Below are 19,849 nucleotides of genomic sequence, written 5' to 3'. Positions count from 1 at the left end.
TTGGGCTCTCCGTTAAGCCTCCAGAGGTGAGTCGAGAGCAGTGCAGAGCTGACCCTCTTGCTCGCTCTAGAGAGCTGTCTGGAACAACTATCTCGGGTCTAGGGGATCTTCGCCTGCAGAGACCCTCTGGATACCCAGAAGCTGAGCAGTGAAGACTTGAGGGTGACAGCAGAAAACCTGGACAGGTCCACACCTTCTGCACAGCAGAAACGGTGACGGGGGCGGGGAGCGGGCAGGCAAGGACACAGCATCTTCCTCCTTCAGAGGTCGCCTCGGTGGGGTCACTAGCACGGCCAAGTGGCTTTCTGAGTCTTTGTGACGAGGTCATCTGGGGAATGTAGTTTTCATTTCCTTTCCCGCCAGGAGAAGTGTGTAATGGGTGTTGAATGTGCACTGCTGTACTTGTAACACTCTCCAAGGTTTTTTAAAGGTGGGGCAACAGTTAGAAGGTGGGGAAAAGGTGGACACAGTGACAGATTTCACTTTCTTGGGCTCTGAAATCACTGAGGATGGTGACTCCATCCATGAAGTTAAAAGACGCTTGCTTCTTGGAAGAAAATCTATGACCAAACTAGACAGCGTATTAAAAAGCAGGGACATCCCTTTGCCGACAAAGATGTGCATAGTCAAAGCCATGGTTTTTCCAGTCGTCATGGATGGATGGAAGTTGCTTTCATTGTTATTTGATCAGAGTGGAATTCCACTGGGCATAAGAACCTCAGTATCACTCTTTTCCGGGGTAAAAGGACAACGAAATGAAACACCCAAGTGAAACTTGGTGTGTTCTGAGTTTGGGTTAAAGGTGGAGTAGTTTCTATAGTAATAGGGTCTCCCACACATCACTAAAGTATATTCCCCTCTCCAGGCCTTTCAGCTTCTGGAAAGTTACAGAGATTACGACTCAGTCGTTGAGTTGGAGCAGACCTACCTCATCAGGCCCCCATGAGTGGGTTTGACCAGGGACGCTGTAATGTGCTCAAGGCCCATCTCGGTCCACAAAGCCAGGCTGACCTGACCTGCAGCGGGAGACAGGAAACACGGAAGTCCTCACGAGCCTTGCTTGCCTCCCCGGTCCTTTCAGGAGCATCAGGAGCCATGCCTTCCTGGAGCTGGACGTGGTCAGACAGCCCGACCACAAAGATACAGATTAAGCCGTCAGTGGTACCAGGCTGCTTCTCTCTGCACAGAATTAACTCCGACACTCCCGATGATTTGTGCAACTGGAAGGACTCACTCTGCTCCTGCGTCCTTGCTGGAGACCTGCTACAACAGTCACTCACCTCCCAGATAGATCCAGCTGCTTGGAATTAAGCAGCCGCAGTGTCCATCCACCTAGGCGTTGCTGATATAAATAATCTTCTTAACTCAGACCACATATTATATATATGTATAAGTTCCAAAGTTGCTCTGTGAGATGGAACACGGTGCCCCATGGCAGAGTCCCGCACTGCTGTTGACTTAGGCACAATTTTGTAAGAGCAGACGGACAGCAGGCCACCCAATGAGGGAATAGCATTGACAGGGTTCTCCAGCACCACCGATGACATGATTCCCTAGGAACTGTGCATTGTTAAGAAACTGTGCAAGGGAAAATATATATATATATATATGTTCGGGGGTAAGGATCAGCGCTGGACCAGCTTCAGCGTCTCAGCATCGCACGAAGGCGGGAGGCCCCTAATCTCCACTCGGCGTGTGGCGTGTCAGGAGGGTTTTCAGACCTGGCCCCCGAGCTGTCAGGAGCATGCTGGGCAGATTACACACTCTGGCTTTCCACCACGGAGCGGGGGGGCCGGCTGGTTAAGCTCTCGGGATGCTGTGACGGGGCATCCCCGTCGAGTTGTGCAGAGAGTCTGACCGAATGAAAGCACAGGATGGTTCTCAGCCTGTGAAATCGTGACGGATGGCGGTGACGGGTTTTCCCGAGTTAGTTTGATTACCTGGGGGGTCCTTTGTGCAGAATGAGGACTGGTTGATTTGGTAGCCTGCAAAAGCAGAGACGCCTATAACCAAACTATTAAAAAATATGTTTTGCACATGAGAGTGTGTGTGTGCCTTTCTGGCTCTGAAATGACGTAGAGGTCATATTTCCTAGCCGTTGTTGGTTTTCTGCCCATGCCGATGAAATATACATGTTTTCTTTTCCGGAGGAAAGGCTGTCGTCTCACACACATCATTTGCTGGGGCTGCCCGAGTCTGCAGTCCATTGCCCTCAGGGAACTGATGACGTCAGGATGAGGGATGGGGCAGATTAAAAAATCAATGAAATCACCCTTCTCTTACGCCCCTGTCTTGGCCAAACAGCAGTATCAGTTTTTCCTCGCTGGACTTGTAATAGGGAAGGGCTGATTTCAGCTGCTTTTAGAATTTAGGTATGAATTTAAGGCATTACTGAAAACTGATAATTTCACGGGATGTATCATCGTAGAGTGGTTTGCAACAGTGAAACAAGTGGCTTATACTTCTTTCCTGTTTTCACTGTGAGACACATTTTGCTTTGATGTTGTTAGAGGCAAACTGGACCATGGGGCTGAGTGAACTTGCTTCCTGTGTTTATAATTAGAAACCAAGACAAGGGAAGGGGTGATTGAGGTCATCACACAGCCACCGTGGAATTATCCTGGGACTCCAGGTTGACAGGGCTACTCTGGCACCATCGGGGTTCCTGAGACGGTTGTGAAAACACCTGTTTGTCTGACAGGTAAGGATGGGGAAGAGAGACAGTGAGTTTAGGATGGACCTGGACACACTGCTGTATTTAACATGGAGAACCAGCAAGGACCTGCTGGACAGCACAGGGAACTCTGCTCAATACTCTGTAATAACCTTATGGTTCCCAGGGGGAAGGATGGGGGAAGGGATAGTCAGGGAGTCTGGGATGGACATGGACACACTGCTGTGTTTAACATGGAGAACCAGCAAGGACCTGCTGGACAGCACAGGGAACTCTGCTCAATACTCTGTAATAACCTTATGGTTCCCAGGGGGAAGGATGGGGGAAGAGATAGTCAGGGAGTTTGGGATGGACATGGACACACTGCTGTGTTTAACATGGAGAACCAGCAAGGACCTGCTGGACAGCACAGGGAACTCTGCTCAATACTCTGTAGTAACCTTATGGTTCCCAGGGGGAAGGATGGGGGAAGGGATAGTTAGGGAGTTTGGGATGGACATGGACACACTGCTGTATTTAACATGGAGAACCAACAAGGACCTGCTGGACAGCACAGGGAACTCTGCTCAATGTCATGTGGCAGCCTGGATGGGAGGGGAGTTTGGGGGAGAATGGATACATGTATATGTATGGCTGAGTCCCTTTTCTGTCCCCCTGAAACCATGACAACATTGTTAATTGACTATCAGTTCAGTTCATTTCAGTCACACAGTCGTGTCTGACTCTTTGCGACCCCATGGACTGCAGCATGCCTGGCCTCCCTGTCCATCACCAGCTCCCAGAGTTTACTCAAACTCATGTCCCTTGAGTCAGTGAGGCCATCCAACCATCTCATCATCTGTCATCCCCTTCTCCTCCTGCCTTCAATCTTTCCCAGCATCAGGGTCTTTTCAAATGAGTCAGCTCTTTGCATCAGGTGGCCAAAGTATTGGAGTTTCAGCTTCAGCATCAGTTCTTCCAATGAATATTCAGGACTGATTTCCTCTAGGATGGACTGGTTGGATCCCCTTGCAGTCCAAGGGACTCTCAACACCACAGTTCAAAAGCATCAATTCTTCAGTGCTCAGCTTTCTTTCTAGTCCAACTCTCACATCCATATATGACTACTGGAAAAACCATAGCTTTGACTAGACAGACCTTTGTTGGCAAAGTAATGTCTCTGCTTTTCAATATGCTATCTAGGTTGGTCATATATTTTCTTCCAAGGAGCAAGTATCTTTTAATTTCATGGCTGCAGTCACCATCTGCAGTGATTTTGGAGCCCCCCAAAATAAAGTCAGCCACTGTTTCCCCATCTGTCTGCCATGAAGTGATGGGACCGGATGCCATGATCTTAGTTTTCTGAATGTTGAGTTTTAAGCCAACTTTTTCACTCTCCTCTTTTACTTTCATCAAGAGGCTCTTTAGTTCTTCACTTTTTGCCTTAAGTGTGGTGTCATCTGCATATCTGAACTTACTGATCTTTCTCCCAGCAATCTTGATTCCAGCTTGTGCTTCATCTAGTCCAGCGTTTCTCATGATGTACTCTACATATAAGTTAAATAAACAGGGTGACAATATACAGTCTTGACAAACTCTTTTCCCTATTTGGAACCAGTCTGTTGTTCCATGTCCAATTCTAACTGTTGCTTCTTGACCTGCATACAGATTTCTCAAGAGGCTGGTCTCAGCTGGTCTGGTATTCCCATCTCTTTCAGAATTTTCCACAGTTTATTGTGATCCACACAGTCAAAGGCTTTGGCATAGTCAATAAAGCAGAAGTAGATGTTTTTCTGGAACTTGCTTGCTTTTTCGATGATCCATCGGATGTTGGCAATTTGATCTCTGGTTTCTCTGCCTTTTCTAAAACCCTCTTGAACATCTGGAAGTTCATGGATCACGTACTGTTGAAGCCTGGCTTGGAGAATTTTGAGCATTACTTTGCTAGCGTGTGAGATGAGTGCAATTGTGTGGTAGTTTGAGCATTCTTTGGCATTGCTATAATTGGCTGTATAATTGGCTACACCCCAATACAAATAGAAAGATTAGAAAAGCAGCTGTTTGCAGAACCTTTATATCTACCTTTGCAGAGCCTGGAAGGTTCTTGTGAACCATTGTGTGGGAAGACATGGCCTCCAGTCAGCATGAAGTTTCAGGTCCCAAGCCTCCATCTTTGACTCTCCATGTCTCCCCACAACTTGTTCATAGCCACTTTGCTCTCTTGATTTTTTAAATTAAATTTATTTGTTTATAATTGCTTTACAGCGTTGTGTTTTTGGTTTCTGCCAAACATCAGTAGGAATCAGCCATACTTATACCTCTGTCCCCTTCCTTTTGATCCTCTCTCCCACCTCCCTCCCCACCCCACCCCTCTGGGTTGTTACAGAGCCCCAGTTTGAGTTTCCTGAGTCATACAGCAAATTCCCATCACCACTTTACTATTTTTCAATCACCTTTTGCCAACAGATCTATGTCCATACTAGATTTCAGTGATGCCTGCTAATGAAAATTGGTTATTGGTAAGTCGCTCCGTCTTGTCCACTCACTTTTTGTGAGTCCATGGAGTGTAGCACACCAGGCAAAGTTTGTGACTCTGAGTAGTTTTAAGAATACTTGATGTATTCATTTTTTAAGAAAAATTAGAGTACAGTTAGTTTACAATGTTGCCTTAATTTCTACTTGACAGAAAAATGACTCAGTTATCCACATATATACGTTTTTTTATATTCTTTCCCATGATGGTTTATCTCAGGATATTGAATATACTTCCTTGTGGCTATACAATAAGACCCTGTTTTGATATATTCATTGTTAACTCGATTTAGAACACTTCAGAAAACTTTTGAGTTTATATACTTCCATATACCTTTCTTCTGAATTGGGGTACAGTGACAGTGTTGACAAAGACTAGTGAATATTTTTGCCTTTCTTGGCCATAAAAGGGCTTCCCTTGTGGCTCAGCTGGTAAAGAATACGCCTGCAATGTGGGAGACCTGGGTTCGATCCCTGGGTTCGGAAGATCCCCTGGAGAAGGGAAAGGCTACCCACTCCAGTATTTTGGCCTGGAGAATTCCACGGACTGTGTAGTCCATGGGGTCGCAAAGAGTAGGACATGACTGAGTGACTTTCACTTTCTTTAGCCATACAAACTGTTGCAACTGTTCAGCTCAGCTATTGTGTAGCACAGAGGCAACCACAGACAATACGTTAATGAATGGGTGTTGCTGTGTTCCAATAAATGTTACTTGCGAAAACGGTTGGTGATTCAGATTTGGTCCCTGGTTTCTAGCTTCTGACCCTAATCTAGATGTACCAATTATTAACCAGTTTTATTTGCTTTGTCACGTTCTCTCTAGATAGATATAGGTGTATGCATATACTTGGTTGTTTAATTTTCCATCCATTTAAAACTAAGTTGCAGACGTCACGACTTTTTAGCCTTCAATGTTTTAGCATGTATCTCTTACATAAGTTGCAGACATCATGACTTTTTATCCTTAAATGTTTTAGCATGTATCTCTTACATAAGTTGCAGACATCACAACTTTTTACCCTTCAGTGTTTTAGCATGTTACTCTTACGTAACTCTTGTGGAATGATCACATTCAGAGACTTCCACATGGGTGTAGCCCTATAATCTCATATTTGCTCTACTGTTAAATTTCACTACTTGTGCCAATAATGTCCTGTCCAGCATTGTTTTCTCTGGTTCAGGGTCTGGCCCATTCAGCACTCCTTGTGTTCAGCTGTCTTGTGTCTTCAGCCTCCTTTCATCAGGAAGCGGTCCTCAGCCCTTCTTTGCAACTCACAACATTGGTATGTTTTACGACTGTAGGCTTTTGGCTTTGTAGAAGGCTCCTCGTTCTGGATTTGTCAGATTTCTCCTGGTGGTTCTGTTAAGATTCAGGATGCTACTTGGGTGGTGGTGAGGTTGTGTTTTTACCAGTGCGTCGTGTCAGGGGGATGTCATGTGGGTTTCCCCTGGAGAACTCTTTGCAACCCCATGTGACTACACAGCCCATGGGATTCTCCAGGCCAGAGTACTGGAGTGGGTGGCCTTTCCCTTCGCCAGCGGATCTTCCCAACCCAGGAATCGAGCCAGGGTCTCCTGCATTGCAGGCAGATTCTTTACCAACTGAGCCACCAGGGAAGCCCAAGTGCCAAGTACACATTCTATCTTTTTAACTTGACAAGTAACCATGGGCTGTTATTGGGAATTTCAGTACCGTGCCAAAAAATGCCATAGCAGAGGAGCAGGTGGACAATCTGGATGCTAAGAAAGTATGCTTCATCTTCAATAAGCAGAATTCCCCTGATGGATCTATTTGAAGAGACTTGATGATTATGCCTAATGGCTCAGTTGACCTGAGAAAGAAAGACAGTGAGAGAGTGGTTTTCTGATAATAACTGCCTCGATTCACTTTTTTTTTTACACTTTAATTTTTTGTTGGTTTCGATTTTCACTGCGGCTAAGAGAGCTCTTGATGGTTAGAATCCCCTTTATTGGGATCAGTAGTTGTGATAACGTGAGGCCCGGTTTTCTTGACAGTCATCACAGCGGGAGAGTGACTCTCCTCTGAGCATTTCAGAGAAAGCTGACTTTCTCTGATGTGAGACGTGGGAGGCGGCGTGACATGGCAGAGCCGGGTTAGTTTGCTGATCTTCTCGAGTTTAGGCTCTGCTGGTCATGCAGCTGTGCTTCCGTGGGCTGACCGCCAAAAGATTTCATTATTTTGGCAAGACACGGTACGCTTTTCGACACACAGGATTGCAACAATTTCTCTACCAATTTAGAGCTGGAGAGAGTCCATGAACACTTTTAAAGCCAGCACAGTACACATATTTTAGGAAATATATTTGGGGGGAGGGATGCTTTCCACTGGTGGGAAAAAAAATAGATCCACAGTTTTCCAAAGAAACTTGCTGCCCTTAATTCAAAAAACAGAAAAGGTCTTCAGAAACTTCTGTTGAGAGCATCATTATATGCTTTTTGAGTATATACCTATGTGAAATGAAAAGTGGATTTTTGTGTGTGTGTGTGAAACTCCAAATTTATTTTTTACATGCAGGCAAAAATGAAGTATCTGCCACTATTCAACTTTTTCTTATTCAACAGAAATGTTTGTGTATGAGAGCATTCCATATATCCTATAAATGGTATGCTGCTCTGGCCTCAGGATTTTCCTTCTGATTCTAGCTTCCAGCCACACCCAAGAACCTGCCATCCCACCCAACCACAGCTGTTGGAATTATGGCTGAGAATTCCACAGTTGGCAGTTGGCAACTTTTGAAACAATTGGCAGTTTTGAAACAATTATTGAAACATGCCTGAGAGACTAGAATTAAAAGAAATGTTCTTTTCTTTAATTAAAAAAAGCAGTTATCAGGGAAATATGAGCGAACGAAAATAAATTCTCCTTACTGGTCTTTTAGAAATGGAAGAGAATCAGATTTGCTGAATACCCACCACCGTTTGGGCATTTAAAAATGTTGTCTGTACAAAATTTTTTTAGAAAGAATCTTCTGAGGCAAGTATTACTCTTTGGGGGGTGAGAGGGGGGGGTTCCGTGGTGCCTCAGATGGTAAAGAATCCACTTGCAATGCGGGAGACACGGGTTCGATCCCTGGGTCAGGAAGATCCCCTGGAGGAACAAATGGCAACCCACCCCAGTATTGTTGCCTGGAGAATTCTATGCATGAGACAAACCTGGCGGGCCACCGTGCGTATTACTCTTTTAGGTATCAGAAACCTCAGACCTGCCTGGAATCATCCATTTCTGAGTCCTTCACTTTGTGTTACCTTTCCACTCATGACCTCTCGAGCTTAGTCACAGGAGTTGCTCCTAGAAGGGCACGCACGTCTGGTCATCAGCGCTTTCCCACCATATCGGAAAGCTGTGGACACTATGTGCTTCTCATGACCCTTGTCATGTATCTCTGCATCCCGATTCTCGCACCCTCTCAGCTCAGCAGTGAATTGAATGGTTTGTGTCCAATCGCAGATGGAGCCGTGGACGTCAGTCCTGCTACCCAGCCATTGCTCCTGTAAACAGGTTTTAGTTCCCAAATCTGTAGGATGCAGGGTTGGGTTCGATGCCACTGGAGATACTCGCCTTTCTAGAATTCTGTGTTTCCATGTTGTGACCCCTGGAGCGTTCTCTGATAAGCGTTTCCTGTTTCTCCTCGCCGTTCAGTCAGACTGCCTCCGTTGGGTTCTTCCTTTTCGCCTACTAATATGTTCTAGTCTTTTCTTTTTCATGTCTCCTCCTGTGTCAGTCTCTCCATGCACTAATACAAAAAGAGGGGACGAACGGATGAGAAGAGGCTCAAGTAACTCATTATTAGAGAGATGCAAAGCAAAACTACAATGAGGTATCACCTCACACCAGTCAGAATAGCCATCATCAAAAAATCTGCAAACAGTAAATGCCGGGGAGGGTGTGGAGAAAAGGGAACCCTCTTAAACTGTTGGTGGGGATGAAAATTGGTGCAACTACTATAGAAAACCATAGGGAGATTCCTTAAACAACTAGACATAGAACTACGTATGACCTGACTCTTGGGCATGTATCTAGGGAAAACCATAATTCAAAAAGATACATAGTCCCCAGTGTTCACGGCAGCACTGTTGACAATAACCAGGACATGGAAGCAACCTCAATGTTCATCAGCAGGGTAATGGATAAAGAAAATGTGGAATACTACTCGGCCATGAAAAGGAATGAAATCGTGCCATTTGCAGAGATGTGGATGGACCTAGAGACTGTCATACAGGGTGAAGGAAGTCAGAGAAAAAGAAATATTGAATGATGTTGCTTGTATGTGGAATCTAGAAAAAGGATACAGATGAACTATTTGCAAAGCCGAAATAGAGACCCAGATGTTATGGATAACCAAAGAGGGGGAAAGGGGATGGGGTGGATTGGGAGACTGAGCCGGACATACACATACTACTGTGTATAAAATACATGACTAATGAGAACTTACTGTATAGTTCAGGGAACTCAGTGCTCTGTGGCGACTTGAATGGGAAGGAATCCAAAACAGAGGGGATCTACGTATACGTGTAGCTGACTCACTCTGCCGTATGTGCGTGCGTGCTCAGTTGCTTCAGTCGGGTCCGATTCTTTGCGACCCAGTGGGCTGTGGCTCACCAGGCTCCTCTGTCCATGGGATTCTCCAGGCGAGAAGACTGGAGTGGGTTGCCATTTCCTCCTCCAGTTCTGCCGTACGGCAGACACTAACACGACATTGTAAAGCATTCTGTACTCCAGTAAACATTAATTTTAAAAAAGAGGGGATAAGATAGATCACACAAGAACCTTCTGCGGAACCATGAGACCTCCTCAGGGTTGCCATTCTAGCGCTCGTGTACCCTGGCTCCCCAAGTCATTTACACGGCGTCTTCACTTTCCTCTACTTCCTTTTGACGTGAATCTTAGACTTTGGCTTCTAAACTGCCTTTTTTACCTTTCTAGACTGTGAAGAACTTGAAGATAGGATGTGTGTCTGCGTATAGTTTATAAATTAAGCCGAACCATCGCTTTGCAGGACACAGTGGTAATGGGATGCAGCATATGTTTATGGGGAAAAAAATGAATGAATGATGTAGAAAGAAAGAAAAGATACATCGTCAATGTTCCTCGGTTGCTTTACCCTTTCTGCAGAACTGCGGATCCACGATTGTGCAGCTCAGCGGGCAGCCGTCCCTGTATATGCACTCCGCACCTCAGACTCACCACGTTAAATGTTGACTTCCAGCCCTTTGCCTGTGTATCTTCCTCCTGCACCCTTCGTCTCATTGACACCATCAGCTCCTTTCCGCTGGAGATTAGCAAGTTGGGTGCCTCTCCCAGTCTCAATTCTCCTACTTTGCCTTTCACGGGTTGATTTTTCTCTGCCTTCCACTCACTGTTGTCTGCCATCCAGACAGCATGTCGACACTAAGAAGCGGTAGGGAGAATGTTTGGGAGACACTATAATAATTTTTGCTCTGGTTTGGTTTCCTGTGTATCTCACCTCCCTAATCCACCTCCCATTCTAACACTCGAGCCATTTTAAGCACGAACTGGGGAAAGCAACTCTGCTTTATCGGGTTGGCCAAAAAGTTCTTTTAGGTTTTTCCATAACACCTCATGGCAAACCATGAGCAAATTGTTTGGCCAACCCAGTAAGATTGTCAGTGGCCCTTGTTGAATTCCAAGGGCCATCCTCCTAGCCATGTGTTTTATGGCATCTTCTCTTTTTTAGCTTTCGTACTCCACGTATTTACAGTATTGTTCAGGCCCCAAACCTGTTTACCAGAGATCAGATCATCCTCATCCTTCTAAGCTGATTCACGTGCCCTTCATTCTGTGAAACCTTCTCCATTGATCGCATGTGGAACAACATACCACTCCTTTGGTTTCTCATGGGATGTTCTTCTTCCATCATTTATTGTACACTTTGATGCTACCGTTATTGTTGTTCAGTCGCTCAGTCGTGTCTGACTCTTTGCGACCCCATGGACTGCAGCACGCCAGGCCTCCCTGTCCTTCACCATCTCCTGGAGTTTGCTCCAACTCATGTGAATTGAGTCAAATTCATGTCCATCCAACCATCTCATCCTCCATTGTCCCCTTCTCCTCCCGCCTTCAGTCTTTCCCAGCATCAGGGTCTTTTCCAATGAGTCAGCTTTTTGCATCAGGTGGCCAAAGTATTGGAGCTTCAGCTTCAGCATCCGTCCTTCCGATGAATATTCAGGGCTGATCTCCTTTAGGATGGACTGGTTGGATCTCCTTGCAGTCCAAGGGACTCTCAAGAGTCTTCTCCAGCACTGCAATTCAAAAGCATCATCATTTGTTGCTATAGGCTGATATATTTGTTTGCTTTTCTCCCATGGAGGTTACAGACTGCCTCAGGGTGGGACAAATTTCAACCGTATTTACCCCCACCATAGTGAGTAGATGAGCAGTTAGAACACAGGAAACATGAATCCCTATTTGTTGATTTAGCAGATGTTAATTTGAGCAGCTTGAAATGTATAGAATGCTGGCTGCTTTATTTTTCGAAGGTTGTATCTATTTGTGCTCAGTCACTTAGTCATGTCTGACTTTCTGTGACCTCATGGACTGTAGTCCTCCAGGCTCCTCTGTCCATGGGATTCTCCAGGTAAGAATACTGGAGAGGGTTGCCATTCCCTCCTCCAGGGGATCTTCCCCATCCAGGGATTGAACCTGCATCCCTTGAGTCTCCTGCATTGGCAGGTGGATTCTTTACCACTAGGGCCACCTGACAAGCCATCTATCTATTTAAGATAACTTAATTATGGATTCTGTTTCCTTGAGAATGGGGTGTGTATGAAAATTTGAATTTCATCGGAACTCTTTTGCCTCAGAAATTTTTTGTGATTGCTGTTTAGGTAGTATAATTTCCTTGCTGTATGTTTGAGAAAGTTTTGGGTTAAATGTAAGGTATGGAATTTTGTGCTAAATACTGTGAAGATGGAGGTTCACCAAAGAAATATCAATAATTTTCCTTTTATGTCAGTACTTTGGCTCATAAGAGGTGGATCTCCTTATCGGTGGTGTACAGAAAAACTTTGGAATTTGTAGCACCTAGGGCATTCTAGGAGTGAATCCTCCTTGGGATCGTAATTAGTTAGTAATCTCATAGATTTGCAGAGTGCTCTTCAATTTCCAAATCCCTTTCACGTGTATCATCTCATTAAGCCCTTCTAGCTCGTGGCAGAAATAGGGCAGTGCTTCATAATGGAAATAGCATTCCTTTGAGTGGGCCAAAGCCTGCCTCCAAACACCAGTTCACGTAGTCTCAACTATGTTCACTTGCTTTGTTTTTCCTCAGCCTCTATAAACAGAAGTTTCCTCTCTCTAAACTAGAGTAGTAGTAATGTTACCCACCTCCATAGATTTGTTGCTATTAGGCTCCACTGAACAAATCATTTCAAACATGCTCCATAGGTTTATGAAGATCTGGGCACAGTCTCTCATTCAGTAAGACTGTAGCAAGTTAACATGGATGCTTGTGTTCTCATATTTGAATTAGCGTTGTTGTTGTTTAGGGGCTAAGTCATATCTGAGTCTTTGGGACCCCTTGTACTGCAGCATGCCTGGCTTCCCTGTCCTCCACTGTCTCCCGGAGTTTGTGCAGATTTTTGTTCATTGAGTCCGTGATGCCATCCAACCATCTCATCCTTTGTTACCCCCGCCCTGCTTCTCTTGCCCTCAGTCCTTCCCAGCATCAGGGTCTTTTCCACTGACCCAGCTCTTTGCATCAGGTGGCCAAAGGACTGGGCCTTCAGCTTCAGCAACAGTCCTTCCAGTGGCTATTCAGGGTCGATTTCCTTTAAGAGGGACTGTTTGATGTCCTTGCAGTCCACAGACTCTGAAGAGTCTCTTCCAACATCACAGTTCGAAAGCATCAAGTCTTTGGCACTCAGCCTTCTTTATGGTCCAACTCTCACATCTGTACACGACTGTTGGAAAAACCATACCTTTGACTCTAGAGACCTTTGTCAGCAAAGTGATGTTTCTGCTTTTTAATACGCTCTTCCCCAGTAGCATATTGGACCCCTTCCCACGTGGGGGAGGCAGGGGCTCATCTTCCACTGTTGTCACGTCTTTTTGCCTTTTCATTCTGTCCATTGGGCTTTTCCAGGCAAGAATACTGGAGTTGGGTGCCACTTCCTTCTCCAGTGGACCACATTTTGTCAGAACTCTTCACTATGACCTGTTCATCTTTGGCGAACTGCATGACATGGCTCATAGCTTCGTTGAGTTACACAAGCCCCTTTGCTGTGACAAGGCTGTGATCCACGAAGCGGTCGAATTAGCAAGCTGAAACTGAATAGCTGATGTGATTTTCTCAATTGTAGAGTAGACACATGGCCAAGTTAGCCTCAAACCAAGACTTCTCTTTCCATGATGCCCGTGGCCTGTTCCATAGACAGTGTTCTCTCATGGCACGCTCTGTCCCACATGCCTTATGAGGGGTTATAAAAGGGTTAGCAGGCACATTCCCTCCTCACCAGGACTTGGAGATACTATAACTTCAGTACGAGTCATAGACTCCACCAGTCTGTCAGCAATGTGAGCATTCTTAGGGGAAACTCTGAATGCTACCTGGTTGCACAGAGGGGAAGTCTTATGCACAGCAGTGGCCAAAAATAGATGGTTTGGTCTGAGTGGAGAAGGACAGCATAGCTTGTCTGTAAGGAAGACAGGTTGGTTTAGTCGCTCAGTCGTGTCCGACTCTCTGTGACCCCATGGACTGTAGCCCACCAGGCTCCTCTGTCCATGGGATTCTCCAGGCCAGAATACTGGAGTGGGTTGCCATTTCCTTCTCCATGGGATCTTCCCAACCCATGGATCGAACCTGGGTCTTCTGCACTGCAAGATGGTCTCTTGCATTGCAGGCAGAGTTTTTACCCACTGAGATACCAGAGAAGCACTTAAGGAAGATATATCATGACAAAAGTAGACTTAGAAAGGATTTGGAGTTTAGGGAACAGAAAAGCAACCAGCTTCACTGGAAGCAATTCATAGGATATTGAAAACATTAATTGGGCAGGATTTGCTGGTTGACCAGATGTTTGGAATGTAAGGACTTCCCTGGTGGCTCAGGTGGTAAAGAATCTGCCTGCAATACGGGAGACCCGGGTTCGATCCTTGGGTTGGGAAGATCCCCTGTAGAAGGGAATGGCAGCCCACTCCAGCATTCTTGCCTGGAGAATCCCATGGACCTAGGAGCCTGGCCAACTACAGATGATGGGGTTACACAGAGTCGGACAATTCCTAGCTAACACTTCTTCTTCACTTTGAATGTAAGCCCATGTACTCTGGGTTAGATTGAATAATTATTGACTAGTTGTATCAGTGACCTCAGATCTTCAAAACCATTACTTGGTAGGATGAATGTGGCTGAGATACATAGAATGGTTCCATGATTGGAGGTCAGAGCCCCAAGTAGCATTTTCTCCTCCATCCTGGGAAGGTTGTTTCTCAGGACCAAATCTATTACTGTGGTCACTTTGCATGTTGTTCAGAAATTCACAGCCTCAGCACTGTTAACATCTGCAGCTGGATAAGTTTATCACGAGAGTGCTATCTGGATATCTGGATATTGTAGGATGTTTAAACAGTATTCATAGCCTCACCGACAAGAAATCAGCACCTCTCTGCTTAATCAAAACAAATAAAATGACTCCAGATGGTGCCAAATTCTTCCCCCTGCCACCCCGCACTGGGAATGCAAAATCACTCCCATTTCAGAACCACATATTTAGAGCAATGAAAATAATTTGTGTAGTATCTTATAAATAAATTCTAGTAAAGAGACCTGTATAGTGTGTATATTTGTGTGTATGACTGTGTGTTAGTAACTCCCCACCCTAGGAATGCAAAATCACTCCCATTTCAGAACCACATATTAGAGCAATGAAAATAATTTGTCTAGTATCTTAATAAATAAATTACAGTAAAGAGACCTGTACAGTGTTGTGTGTGTGTGTTAATCACTCAGTCGTGTCCGACTCTTTTTGACCCTGTGGACTGTAGCCTGCCAGGCTTTTCTGTCCATGAGGATTCTCCAGGCAAGAATACTGGAGTGGGTTGCCATTCCCTTCTCCAGAGGATCTTCCCGACCCAGGGATCGAACCCCGGTCTCCCGCATTGGAGACAGATCCGTCACCGTCTGAGCCTCCAGGGAAGCCTGTATCATACAATATATTTAAAAGTTGGAAGGGTTTACGTAAATTCTCCATTGGTGGCTTCTGTATAAAGTTTGAGTGCGAGGCAGTTCTGGAAAATGACCAGAAAGCAGTAAAGGGCAGTTGTTTCCTAGATATTGGCTGACCTCTCCAGTTTACCATTCTTTTTGTCACCTCCAGTTGTCCACAATATACCCCTTCACTCTTACTCATTGTGAGCCTGATCCCTGAAAGTGCTGATATGTGTCTGTCCCGGCCCTAAGTACTGATTATAAAAGCATTTCAATTTATCAATACATTTATTCAACATTTCAGTTTATCAGTTTATTGAGCTGCTACCCAATGCTGAGAGTAGTGTAGTAAATATAGTAAATGTCACAGAGTCTCATTGCTCAGTACTCCATGAGGGGAATACTGTATGAACATGTCTTGTATTACTGTATGTCTTAAAATAGTAATTTAATGTATAATTATCATCTGAGCAAGCGATAGTGTGACCGTATCTTTCTAGTTCAGTTCAGTTCAGTCACTCAGTCGTGTCCGACTCTTTGCAACCCCATGGACCACAGCATGCCAGGCTTCACTGTCCATCACCAGCTCCCAGAATTTACTCAAACTCATGTCCATCGAGTCGGTGATGCCATCCAACCATCTCATCATCTGTCATCCCCTTCTCCTCCTGCCTTCAATCTTTCCCAGCATCAGGGTCTTTTCAAATGAGTCAGCTCTTTGCATCAGGTGGCCAAAGTATTGGAGTTTCAGCTTCAGCATCAGTTCTTCCAATGAATATTCAGGACTGATTTCCTCTAGGATGGACTGGTTGGATCTCCTTGCAGTCCAAGGGACTCTCAAGAGTCTTCTCCAACACCACAGTTCAAAAGCATCAATTCTTCAGTGCTCAGCTTTCTTTATAGTCCAACTCTTACATCCATACATGACTACTGGGTACCTTTCTAGATTAAGTAAAAAAAGAAATTGATAGCTTCATTCCGAATGATGATCAATGTGATTAGCTCACTCAGCTTTTTCGTTTGTTGGCTTCTCTGAAATTTGAAGTTTTTCTTCATTGAGTTTGAATCAGTAGCCTATGAGGAAGTGATTTCAAACAGTTGATCATCCTAAAACTTGAAAGCCTGAAACACTTGTTAGAACATTTATTTTGACTACTGTTATTTATTGATTGATTTATAGCTTGAAGCAGTATGTGATCATGGCACTTAAAGTTGCAGTTGTCTGTTTGTAGTATTATTTCTCTTCTATTCCCTTCACTGTGGGCTGCAGTCCATGGGGTCGCAAAGAGTTGGATATGATTTAATGACTGAACAATTCCCTATGCACGTGGAAGAGAGTTTTGTGGGCTACCTTTTTTTGGCAAACTTTTTATTGTTATTATTGCTTGGAGAAATAGGAAGTGTTCTATTCGTGTTTGAAGTGTGAGAGAAATGGCTGTCTTTTTTTTTTCATCTTTGGCTTTTGTTGAAATCATTTTACCTGGCCTGTAGCATCATAAAGAAATAGAGCTTGGCAAATTCATCCTGCAAAGGTTTACTGAAATGTTTACATCTAGTTTGTTCTTGTAATTTTCATAGTAGTTAGTAGTAGTGTTATTTGCTCAGTCGTGTCCGACTCTGCAACCCCACAGGCTGTAGCCCACCAATCTCCTCTGTCCATGGGATTCTCCAGGCAAGAATACTGGAGTGGGTTGCCATTCCCTTTTTCAGGGGATCTTCCTGACCCAGGGATCAAATCTATGTCTCCTGCATTGCAGACAGATTGTTTACCATCTACAGGGAAGATTGCTAAAAAAAAAAAAAATGTTGCCTGTCATTAATAATATTTTGATGTGTTTATTTAGATGGTTCTGATTAGTGGTGATTGGAAGAGAGGCAAGCGTGCAATTAAAATAGAACTTTAAATTGCATACACCGATGCTAGATTTGACAGACGAAGACTGTGGATTAACAAGAAGATAAATGTGGTCTCTATCTCTGCCATTAGTGTTTCAGATACATGCCTCTTTTTGTAAATGATGTCTGTGTTGTATAAGGTAGTTTTTCCACACATTGTCAAGATTATGGTTATTTGGTAATATGGACATCACAGAAGACTGACTTTTTAATACACTGGTGTCTATAGTTGTGAAAATGCAAGTGTGTACATACAATACCTTGTTTTCCTAATTTACATGTTCAGCAATGACAGAAAGAAAGATTCACACAATTATTTTGAGATATTTTTGGCCACATGGCATTGAACGGTTTTTTATGGAATGAATGCTTGTTGGATGTTTCCCGAATGAAATGATGGAGACTCAACTTGTCAGTAGCTGAGCCTCTGTCTGAGAGAAATCCCCAGGTCTTGTGGAGTGGTCCTTCTCTGTCATACGACACTTTTTCAGATAAAAAAAAAAATGGCAGGTTATTTTTAAAGAGTGCTATTGATTCATTTTGAGTAGTCTTGAGAAGGAGTTGGGCTAAACATATTTATTAAATGGCTAAGCACCAACTTTTTTGGCTAGGAGCCACTGTTCTGAAAAGAATGAAGACAGCTTAAAGGGTATGGTGTTGGACTTAGGTTTAGCAAACAAATTAACTCTTTAGGGAGCTTATAAAATATGTAAGGTGGACAAGTGTTTAAACTATTTCATTTAAATTTTTAAATTATTTCATTACTGTTAGAAAATGTTATTCTTTTAGAATTGTTATATTGACAAAAATCTATACATTTGTTTTGGAGCATACTTGGGGGAGGTGAATACTGATAAACTTGGGACAAGCTTGTACAGGTCTTGGAAAAGCATTGATGAGCTCAACATCTTTTTTCATTAAGTAACCCAGAATGAATCTTTTATATTCAATATTAAAGAATATAAAATCTAGAATATTCTTGGAAGAAATAGCTTACTCCTTGAAGTCTACATGGAACAAGAAAGAGACTGTTGTCATCAAATCCTATAGCAGTTTTTTCCCCCCCAGCTTTATTGAGATATAATTGACATATATAACGCTGTGTAAGTTTAGGGTATACAGTGTGAGATTGGATACATGTATGCATTGGAAAATGTTTACCACGCTAACGTAGTTCTTTTTAAATTAGTGTCAGCACCGAGATTTGCAGGCGAGATTGCTGAAAGAGGATCTTGAGTTTTGATCCCAGAGATCTGACTCTGTGGTGTAGAGGCCGGTCATGGGCTTGCATTTCTGATAACCTGCAAGGTGACGCTCCTATTACTGGTCACTGATGACGTGTTGAGTGCAGTCCTATGACAGACTGACAGTTGATACAGTCAGTAGTTTGTTTTCATATATGCAGTTTTGAATATATGAAAGCTCTGAAACAATCATGAGCTTATGGGAGCCATGAGCATACCAGTATTTAGATAACTGCATTTAATCAGACATAATGAATATTTAATAATTGATAAGTTAATAGTTAAATGTTGTATTAAAATATATTTTGACAATCATATATCCATTCATATGAAAGTGTCATTTTAATTTCAATCATGAGGCCTGACTGTTATCTCTTATTCATTTTTATATATAGATAATGTATATGTGTTATATAAGTAGTATTAAATATATATAGCAAACTGCATTTACGTGTATATATATATGCCTTGTTTATTCCATAATATTATTATTTCTTATTAAAATTGTTGCTGAACAATGGATCCTGGCTATTATCTTTGATTTATTAAATCATGTGTATAAATCATATTTAATATCTCAGTTCAGTTCAGTTGCTCAGTCGTGTCCAACTCTTTGTGACCCCATGGACCACAGCATGCCAGGCCTCCCTGTCCATCGCCAACTCCCGGAGTTTACTCAAACTCATGTCCATCGAGTTGGTGATGCCATCCAACCATCTTCTCCTCTGTCGGCCCCTTCTCCTCCCACCGTCAATCTTTCCCAGTAAATTACGGGAATAGTAAATTATGTATATCATATATATATATATATCTCCACACTTGATTCTGAAACTCTCATGGCAGAATCTCATATTCAGATTGATTCAATATATTTTAATAGAGTAATTAAACTGAGTAATAATCAGTGCTGCTGGGTTCACTGAGATAAAGACATAAATTAACAATAATGTGTGTCATATTTATACACACACACACACACGCACACACATATATATGTATATATGTACAGGCTTCCCTGGTAGATCAGCTGGTAAAGAATCCACGTATAATGGAGGAAACCCGAGTTCAATTCCTGGGTCAGGAAGATCCCCTGGAGAAGTGATAGGCTACCCACTCCAGTATTCATGGGCTTCCCTGGCAGCCCAGATGGTAAAGAATCCACCTACAATGCAGGAGACCTGAGTTCAATCCCTGGGTCAGGAAGATCCCCTGGAAAAGGGAACAGCTACCCCCTCTAGCATCCTTGCTTGGAGAATCCCATGGACAGAGGAGCCTGGTGGGCTGCAGTCCATGGTGTTGCAAAGAGTCAGACACGACTGAGCAACTAAGCTCGCACACA

At 43.6% G+C, this 19,849-nt stretch overlaps 1 protein-coding gene across 2 annotated transcripts in view; it reads left to right on the top strand.

Annotated features, from left to right (window-relative positions):
- LOC145537827 (anosmin-1) overlaps positions 1-19,849 on the top strand; it is a 201,015-nt gene that overhangs the window by 98,726 nt on the left and 82,440 nt on the right. The window lies entirely within an intron of this gene.

The sequence above is a fragment of the Giraffa tippelskirchi genome, chromosome Y (assembly GCF_054371585.1).
Source record: "Giraffa tippelskirchi isolate mGirTip1 chromosome Y, T2T-mGirTip1v1.2.pri, whole genome shotgun sequence".
NCBI lineage: Eukaryota > Metazoa > Chordata > Mammalia > Artiodactyla > Giraffidae > Giraffa > Giraffa tippelskirchi.
Note: the sequence above shows the minus strand (reverse complement) of the source record. Positions and strands in the feature narration are given on the sequence as shown.